At 40.2% G+C, this 9799-nt stretch overlaps 1 non-coding gene across 1 annotated transcript; it reads left to right on the forward strand.

Moving 5' to 3' along the window:
* Positions 1 to 9348: 9348 nt before the first annotated feature.
* Positions 9349 to 9455, forward strand: LOC113757656. The gene has a single exon (XR_003466442.1). It is a non-coding gene; the product is annotated as a small nucleolar RNA R71 (small nucleolar RNA).
* Positions 9456 to 9799: the final 344 nt, after the last annotated feature.

A 9799-nucleotide genomic window follows, 5' to 3' on the forward strand; every position in this document is an offset into this window, starting at 1 on the left:
GTTTATAGTAAATTTACCACACTTCTGGTGTGATTTTCGCCTGTCCAATACCACGAAAGAATAGAATAAATCATTATCAATTATTACACGCTAAGTAGAATTTGGAAGCATACAACATGATCAAGAAACAGTAGAACCAATTAGGACTAGATTTTGACCCCAAAAAAATTAGAACTAGATGCCACTGGCATGTTGCCGTAACTTGCAATGCCAATTCGGACTATTTAGCATTTTTTTTTTGCAAGGAATTAGGACACGGTAAAGCTTATTTAGGCAAACTTTACCGCATCGGTGATTTGAATATACTTTCAAATTATTGAATATACTACAAATTCTATAAACACGCTCGCATTTTCCCCACGTTTCCCACTCCAATTAAGAGTCCTCCAATTTAAGAAATGTTTATCTCTTAACTAATCCTACAACCGCTCCTAAAAATCCTATAATTATGCTCACGTTTTCCCTACATTTCCCCCAACTAATCCTACAACCGCTCCTAAAAATCCTATAATTATGCTCACGTTTTCCCTACATTTCCCCCACTTTTCCACTCCAATTAAGAGTCCTCCAATTTAAGAATTCCACTCCAATTAAAAGTCCTCCAAAACATAGCATCCTCATTCAATTTTCTTGCGTGCTCACTCCAATTAAGAGAACTTTCTTGCGTTTTCCCCAAGAACTTATTATCTCCTTCTGACAGGTGTCGAGCCTGTGCAATAATAAATACCTACTCGAGAAAAATGAATTTTCTGTGTATAGTAGTGAGTAGGGTCGAATCCACAGGGACTGGGAAAAATTCGATTCTTTTCAAGTTCGGGACACGGGGGATTTTTATCAGAAATAAACTAAAAATTAAACAATTTAACTAAAAATAATTAATTAATTAATACAAATTTAAATAGCAATCAAATAAATAATAAGTAAATTCTAGCCAAGGATACAACTACGCAGACACAGTCCATTCATCTTATCATTGATGCAAAGAAGGTTCACTTAATTTTATTAATAGGCTAGTTATAGTCGCCGAAAAACTCTAACGACCAGCTTTTCCTTAATTTATTGATAACCAAGGTACGACCGTTGATTACCTCTAACCAGGAAATACTCCTAGGTACGACCGTAGGAATTAATTTCCTAATTGCATTAAAAACTAGAAAAGCCTAACCCAAATTAATAACACGCTACGAGGGTTATTTAAATCAGATTGCATGTTCTCCTAGTATGTGAAAATACTAGTTGTCACTAATATTAACCGACTAAACAATTACGGATTTAATTGATTAATTTGACAGGAGATTAATAAGTCAAATTGCACATCGGGCCCTTGATATCCAACTAACAAAATAATCCCATGGAAATTAAAATAGAAAACATGCAAATATTAACAAATTAAGGAACACGTAAAATTAATTAGATCTCACAGATATTTGGGACTGCGTCTTCGCGTTGATCCTTGACTAGATGAGAAAATTAGCCACGCCTCATAAGAAAATTCCCACGCAATTTAATTGAACTCAAAGACATTTATCTCTTACTAATAATTGAAAATAAGAATTGTATTCTCTGTAGTCTAATACAATAAAAATAGTTTCATGGAAGAGACGGAAGAAAACAAGACACGCAAGAAATCTTCACCCCAAAACTAAAACTTCTCTGCCTAGACGGAAGAGAAGAAGAAAAACTGACTCTGGCCAAATGTGCGGCTTCCCCCATAAAACACACCAATTCCAAACTTCACTCTACGCTGACCAAAGAAAACATTCCTTTCCCTACCTAATCAACTCCACCGAAAACAAAAGCAAAGGCTACTTTCCACAAAGGCACCGTGAATCAAGAAAGGAAATGGTCTTTACACAATGGTCAAGTCTTCGCGGTCCCCACCTAATTGAGATGTTGGCCAGCCCAATTGAATTCCCAAATGCAATTCCATTCTTTCTCGTTGGTTTGCACCAGAATTGTGTAAAGCTTCACAATAATCTTCTCAAGAGGTTTCTGCTCCAATTTCTGAAATTATATCCAAATACCAAATATAAATATATATTGACAATTAAAGCAAATTAAAGCAATATTTGGCAAGGATAAAAAGGAATATTAACAATAAAATTACTAACAATTAACACCTTATCAATTCCCCCCACACTTAAATCATGCTTGTCCTCAAGCATGGGAACAACTAAATTCAACAATGGCTAACTCTCATTTCATTTACTGCCAAGCTACGCTTATCCCAAAATCAAGTTTTAGTGGCTAAGTGTCAAGACATATTTCTCCCGGTTAGCTCCTGAAATCATAGACTCGTCCAATTCATGGCTAAGTCGTCTAAGAAATCAAAATATTAAACTAGCAAAAGTTAGCAATTGGGTCAACTGAAAATCAAAATCTCAACATTGAAGAACAAGGATCGGCAGGCCAACATAATCATAAGCTTACTTATTATTTTCTTTTCTCTCTTTTTTTTATTTATTTTTTTTTATAATAATTTTTTTTTCAATAAATGCTCAGTCCCAAGCTATTCAAGTCTTTTGACGTGAACTCTGACATTTTTAGATGAAAGAGCCCAGTTACTCAACTCTTCACAGCTTCAGGACTAACTACTCATATATATAGTCACTTTTTGACGCGAAAGTCGACACTTGTGGTGAAGACTCCCGGTTACTGGGTGACGACACTAGCGGAGTAGGGTCATTTATTAATCACAATTAAAGCACCAGAAAACCAGATAATTAAAGATCATGGCCCACGTCATCTCCTAATATGGAGAACTAAGATCAACAATTGCCTAATCCACACAACAATTGCTAGTAAAATATTTATATTGCCTAAACAATTTAACCACAATTTGCACCAAGTCATTAAATTCATGATATTCACCAAGATAACATATGTTTACTTGCCATCTAAACAAAATTCATAGGATAAATCATAACCAGCAATAGAAGAGTGAGTTGCCACATTTATTCATCAAGACAACAATAAGAAAAGCAATAATTTAAAGAAACTCCAATCAAATCCAAATCTCCCCCACACTTAAAGTATACATTGCCCTCAATGTAACAAATATATAGTGAATAAGAAGATGAGCAACGAAACTCCCCTGAATCGTCAAGACATCGGTGGATTAGCCCCTGGGGTTGATCTGAGTGTCACCATTTTCTCCAAATATCACTCCAAACCACAATAGACAACAGTTTAAGTAAATTTAAGTGTTAAAGGCACCTCCCAATTGAACAAACAACTGTAACAAATTACCCACAGTTAGATACAAAGTACAGCAGTTTAAACACAATAAGTAAATCACACGACTAACCACAAGTCAATCTACTAAATAAATAAAAATCAAGCAAAGTAAAAAGAAACAAGCAAAGTAACACAGAAGTACCCAACTAAGGAGGAATAGAAATGTCAGGTAGTCCAAACACGCAAAATTTTCAAAAACGTACTGTACTAAAAATAATAAAAACATACTGCAATAATAAAATAAAAAAATAAAAAAAAATAATAGAAAAAGATTGAGACAGGCGCGTGCATACGAAGCCAGTGGTGCGATGAAGGTGGTGGCTGTGAGAGAGAAGAGTTTGCGGCAGCTGGATCTGGTGGTGCGCGGCTTTCGGGGCTTCAGGCGGATCTTGGAGGCGGTGGCTATGACAAGGGTGAAGGAGGTGAGATGAGCTGGTGGTCACCCTTGGCGAGGAGAGCCGAGGCAGCGGTGAGAAGAGCTGGGGTGGGCGGCGCGCGAGCCAGTTGCCGCGACTGTCGTGGGTCAGCGGAGCTTCTGGCGGCGGCGAATGAAGAAGAAAAGAAAAGGGGGAAAAAGGGCAAGCAGCGGGTAAGAAAAGAAGTAAGAAAGAAGAAAAGAAGGAAAGAAAGAATACAATTTTTTTTTTTTTTTTTTTTTCGAGCATTCTGGACAGAATCCGGATTTATGGCTCAGAAAACGCGGCTCAAGAAAACGCGCCTCAAGGTGCGTTTTGTGAAGTCGCGTTTTTTTTCACAAAACTTGCAGCATCGAAAACGCGACTACGTGAGAAAACGCGACTTTAAGTCGCGTATTTGAAGGCGCGTTTTTGGTTTCTGAACAGGCTGGAAAACGCGACTTGGTAGAAAACGCGACTTCCTGTCGCGTTTTGAAGGCGCGTTTTCTTAATTATAGGCGCAGATTTGAAAACGCGATTCTATGAAAACGCGATTCAGTGGCGCGTTTTCTTGAAAAACGCGTTTTCTGCTGCAAAATTTAGCAGAAATTCAACTTTTGAATATTTACAAATGATACCCCAATTTCCCAAAATGCATCATAGATCATTTCTATGTCAAAATAAACCATTCACGCATATGTAAAATGATCTATACATGCATTCTAAACCTCTTTAATGCATCAAAAACCACAATTACTGAATTTGAGGTATTGAGATCTTTGATCAAATTTCGCCTTTTTTGCCTCATTTGGTCACTTTTCCAAAACCTACAAATGAAAAATAACAAAATTACTCAAACTTATACTTTAAACATAAAATCACTCCAAAGTAACAGCAACTTAAAAAAAATTGGGTTGCCTCCCAAAAGCGCCTTTCTTTAACGTCTTTGGCTAGACGGAGTCCAGAATTTGCTTAAACTAAGCAAATCGGGTCTTCCAGTTGCATCATCTCCACCCGTTCAATTGGAAATCCTTCATAATACGGCTTGAGACGATGACCATTCACCACAAATTTCTTCTCTGTTTTCAAACTTTGGATCTCTACTGCACCATAATGAAAGACATTAGTCACAACAAAAGGGCCAATCCAACGAGAACGTAATTTACCTGGAAATAGTTTCAATTTGGAGTGGTATAGTAAAACTTTTTGCCCACAGACGAATGTCTTCCTAGAGATCTGTTGGTCATGAAAGATCTGATTCTTCTCCTTATAGATCACTGCATTCTCGTATGCTTCATTTCGAATTTCTTCCAACTCTAGTAATTGTAACTTTCTTTGAATTCCGCCTTCCTCGATATCCATGTTGCATTGTTTGACCGCCCAAAATGCTCTATGCTCAAACTCGACCGGGAGATGACATGGCTTTCCAAATACCAATCGGTAAGGGGACATGCCAATGGGTGTCTTGTATGCTGTCCTATATGCCCATAGTGCATCATCTAGTCTCACACTCCAATCCTTCCTATCGGGTCGGACCATCTTTTCTAGAATTGATTTGATCTCTCGGTTCGATGTTTCCGCCTGACCATTTGTCTGAGGATGGTATGATGTAGAGACTTTGTGCAAGACACCATATCTCCTAAAAATTGCAGCGATCTTTTTGTTGCAGAAATGAGTACCCCGATCACTTACAATTGCTCGCGGCATCCCAAAGCGAACAAAAATATTAGACTTAACGAATTCTGCAACCACTTTGGAATCATTAGTGCGGGTGGCCTTTGCTTCTACCCATTTCGAAACATAATTTACAGCAAGCAATATATACAAAAAACCAAAGGAAGAAGGAAAAGGACCCATAAAATCAATGCCCCAAACGTCAAAAATTTCAACAAAAATCATTGGGGTTTGAGTCATTTGATCCCTACGAGAGATATTACCCACTCTTTGACACTTATCACATGACTTACAAAATGAGTAGGCATCCTTGAATAGAGTTGGCCAATAGAATCCACTCTCTAGCACCTTACGAGCCGTTCTCTTTGGTCCAAAGTGACCTCCACATGCAAAAGAGTGACAATAGGCTAGAATAGATTGAAATTCAACTTCACTTACACATCTACGGATGATTTGATCAGCACCCCGCTTCCAGAGGTAAGGATCATCCCAAATGTAGAACTTTGCATCGCTCCTCAACTTGTCTCTCTTTGCCTTAGGCCATCCTGTAGGAAATTTGTCAGTGACTAGAAAATTAACAATATCTGCATACCAAGGCAAAGATGAGTTAATAGAAAATAAATGCTCCTCGGGGAATGCTTCTCTCAATGGGATGTCATCTTCGACGACTTGTACTCGACTCAAGTGATCTGCTACCAGATTCTCCGCCCCTTTCTTATCTCGGATCTCCAGGTTGAACTCCTGTAGCAATAATATCCACCGTATCAATCGCGGTTTTGCCTCTTTTTTTGTCAACAAATACCGCAAAGCTGCATGATCAGAAAAAATAATAACTTTAGCACCAAGTAAATAAGACCGAAATTTTTCTAAGGCAAAAACAACTGCTAAAAGCTCTTTTTCGGTGGTTGAATAGTTCAATTGAGCTCCGTTCAAGGCTCGAGATGCGTAGTAGATAGCATGAGCTGCCTTTCCTACTCTTTGACCCAATACCGCACCCACTGCATAGTCGCTGGCGTCACACATGATCTCGAATGGGAGGTTCCAGTCAGGGGGTTGGATAATAGGTGAGGTGATCAATAACTCCTTTAACTTATTGAATGCCCCCTTACACGCTTCATCAAATTCGAAGGATACATCTTTTTGCAAAAGTTGGAACAAGGGTGCTCCAATTTTCGAGAAATCCTTGATGAACCTTCTATAGAAACCTGCGTGACCCAAGAAAGAACGAACTTCCCGCACACTCGCGGGGTAAGGTAAAGTAGATATAACATCTATTTTTGCCTTATCAACCTCAATACCTGTAGATGATACAACATGACCCAAAACTATCCCGTGTTCAACCATAAAATGACATTTTTCCCAATTAAGCACGAGATTAGTTTCTATACACCTTACTAAGATCAATTTCAGGTTATCTAGACAGCTTTCAAAACTTTCACCATATACACTGAAATCGTCCATGAAAACCTCAATAATTTTCTCAACATATTCTGAAAAAATACTTACCATGCATCTTTGGAAGGTAGCAGGTGCATTACATAATCCAAATGGCATCCTTCGGTATGCAAATATTCCAAATGGGCAGGTGAAAGTAGTCTTCTCTTGGTCCTCGGGTGCGATGACAATTTGAAAATAACCTGAAAATCCATCCAAAAAACAATAGTAAGCTCGACCTGCTAATCGCTCCACCATCTGGTCAATGAAAGGGAGGGGAAAATGGTCCTTTTTCGTGACGGCATTTAGCTTTCGGTAATCGATACACTGTCGCCATCCGGTGGGCTTTCGAATTGGTACGAGCTCACCCTCTTGGTTTGATTCCACTGTCACCCCTGCCTTCTTCGGGACCACCTGTACTGGACTTACCCACGGGCTATCTGATATTGCAAATATAATTCCAACGTCCAGCAGTTTTAAAATCTCTTTCTTTACGACTTCCATCATGAGAGGATTTAATCTCCGTTGAGCTTGCCGTACGGGTTTAACATTCTCCTCGAGTCGAATTCGGTGCATACACACCGCAGGGCTAATTCCCTTGATGTCGGCGATGGTCCATCCTATCGCCTGCTTATGTTCCCTAAGAACTCGAAGTAGTTTCTCTTCTTGCACCTTTGATAAACCCGCGGAGATGATCACTGGAAGTGTCTCCCCTTCACCTAAGTATACATACTTTAGGTGTTTCGGCAGTGGTTTTAGTTCCAAGACAGGTGCCTGCACCACAGATGGAAGTAACCTTTGGTGAGGTTCGGGTATGAAAATCGGTGCAAGATCATACCTTGTCTTCGTGGTTGGTAACGTTTGCAACGATCCAATCACGCATTTAAGCTCTTCACTCAACTCTACCCTAGAAGTTGTTTCGGACTCAAAGTGCCTGGTCAGGACGACCTCTAGTTCATCCCTGCCTTCAATTTCAAAAACCTCCTGTATAGCAGGGTCAATAACATTTATCGAGAAAACAGAGCCAATATTTGAATCGGATGGATATTTCATGGTCTCAAAGATGTTAAAGTGAACAATCTCACCATCAAATTCCATAGACAAAGTACCCTTATTAACATCAATTTTGGTTCGGGCTGTACTCAAAAAGGGTCTACCTAACAACACAGGTGACGGATCACGGGAGTGTTCATCCTCCATGTCGAGCACATAAAAATCAGCTGGAAAAACCAATTCATTAATTTTTACCAAAACATCTTCAATCAACCCGTCAGGGTATGCATTGGTCCTATCAGCTAATTGAATTATTATCCCAGTCTCTTTCAAAGGGCCTAAGTTTAAGGAGGCATAAATGGACTTTGGCATGACATTAATTGAGGCTCCCAGGTCTAACATGGCCTTCCCAATCAAAGTATTACCTATCCTACAAGGAATAGTAAACATACCTGGATCTCCGCATTTCGGTGGAAGCTTTCTTTGTAGAATTGCTGAAACATTCTCCCCAACTATAACTCGTTCATCCCCCTTCAACCGCTTGCGGTTGGCACACAGGTCCCTCAAAAATTTTGCGTACCTGGGTACTTGTTTAATCGCATCCAGTAGGGGTATGTTGATCTCCACCTTGCGAAAAATCTCCAGGACCTCTTTTTCCTTGTCTTGCTTCTTTGGTTTCTCTAACCTGCTAGGAAAGGGAGGTGGATTAGTTTTAGCTGTAGGAATTGGGTTCGAGGGTACCTTTGCATTTTTGTTGTCTGTGCCCTCCTCTTCCAATTCTTTCTCAATCCGTTCCTCGTCCTTGTCTTTAGGAATCACCGGTTCGGGTCCTTGAACTTCCTTGCCACTCCTTAAAGTCATTGCACTTACATTCTTTGGATTTGCCTCAGGTTGAGATGGCAATTTTCCTTGAACTTGGGACTCCAAACGGTTGATTGTTATAGCCATTTGATTCATTTGATTTTGCAATGATTGCACCTGTCCCAGTTGATTTCTCATGCTTTGCAGGTCTGAATCCGTCTTTTGTTGATTAGCAAGTAATTGCTTCATCATCTCTTCCATGGACGGACTTGAGTTTGAAAGTGGTGGTGGGCGATGATGGTACTGCTGTTGGTGTCCTTGCTGTCTATTTGGCACAAAGTTAGACTGCCTATTTCCTCCATAACTAAGGTTGGGGTGATCCCTCCAACCAGGATTGTAGGTACTTGAGTATGGGTCGTACGGCTTTCTTGGCGCGGGCGCGTGGCCCGCCATGTTCACCTGTTCAGCAGTTTCTTCTTGAACCATTGGACACATTTCCGTAGGATGACCCACGGCAGTGCATACCCCGCACGCTTTGACATGTGAAGCACTCCCCACAGCTAATTGTCTTACGAAAGATGTTAATTCGGAGATCTGCTGTTGGATAGAGGACGTTTCCACCTCATTCACCCTACGCGTCGGGATGTCCTCTCTTGAACCAAACTGCTGTGAGTTCTCAGCCATCCCTTCAATCAACTCCCATGCTCCTCGAGGGGTTTTGTTCACTAACGCCCCTCCACTTGCAGCATCGATTATGCTTCTGTCCCTGAAAAGCAACCCCTCATAGAAATATTGAATGAGCAGTTGCTCACTTATCTGATGCTGAGGGCATTTGGTGCACAATTTCTTAAACCTCTCCCAGTACTCATAGAGTGACTCGCCTGGGTGTTGTTTGATACCACATATCTCTTTCCTCAGGCTCGCAGCTCGAGACGCCGGAAAGTATTTGTCCAGAAATTTTTTCTTCAATTGATCCCACGTGGTGATACTACCAGGCGGTAGGTAGTAGAGCCAGTCTTTTGCAGAGTCCTTCAAAGAGAAGGGGAAAGCCCTCATCTTTATTTGCTCTTCTGTAATTCCCGGAGGCTTCATACTGTTGCAAACGACGTCGAACTCTTGCAAGTGCTTGTAGGGCTCCTCACCTGGTAGACCATGGAAAGATGGCAAGAGATGAATTAGACCAGATTTTAGTTCAAAGGGAGTGTCATCATTTAAATGTGGAAAAGTAATGCACAAGGGCTGCTGATTTAAATCAGGAGCAGCCA

This window comes from Coffea eugenioides, unplaced genomic scaffold (assembly GCF_003713205.1).
Source record: "Coffea eugenioides isolate CCC68of unplaced genomic scaffold, Ceug_1.0 ScVebR1_319;HRSCAF=973, whole genome shotgun sequence".
In the NCBI taxonomy this organism is placed as follows: Eukaryota; Viridiplantae; Streptophyta; class Magnoliopsida; order Gentianales; family Rubiaceae; genus Coffea; species Coffea eugenioides.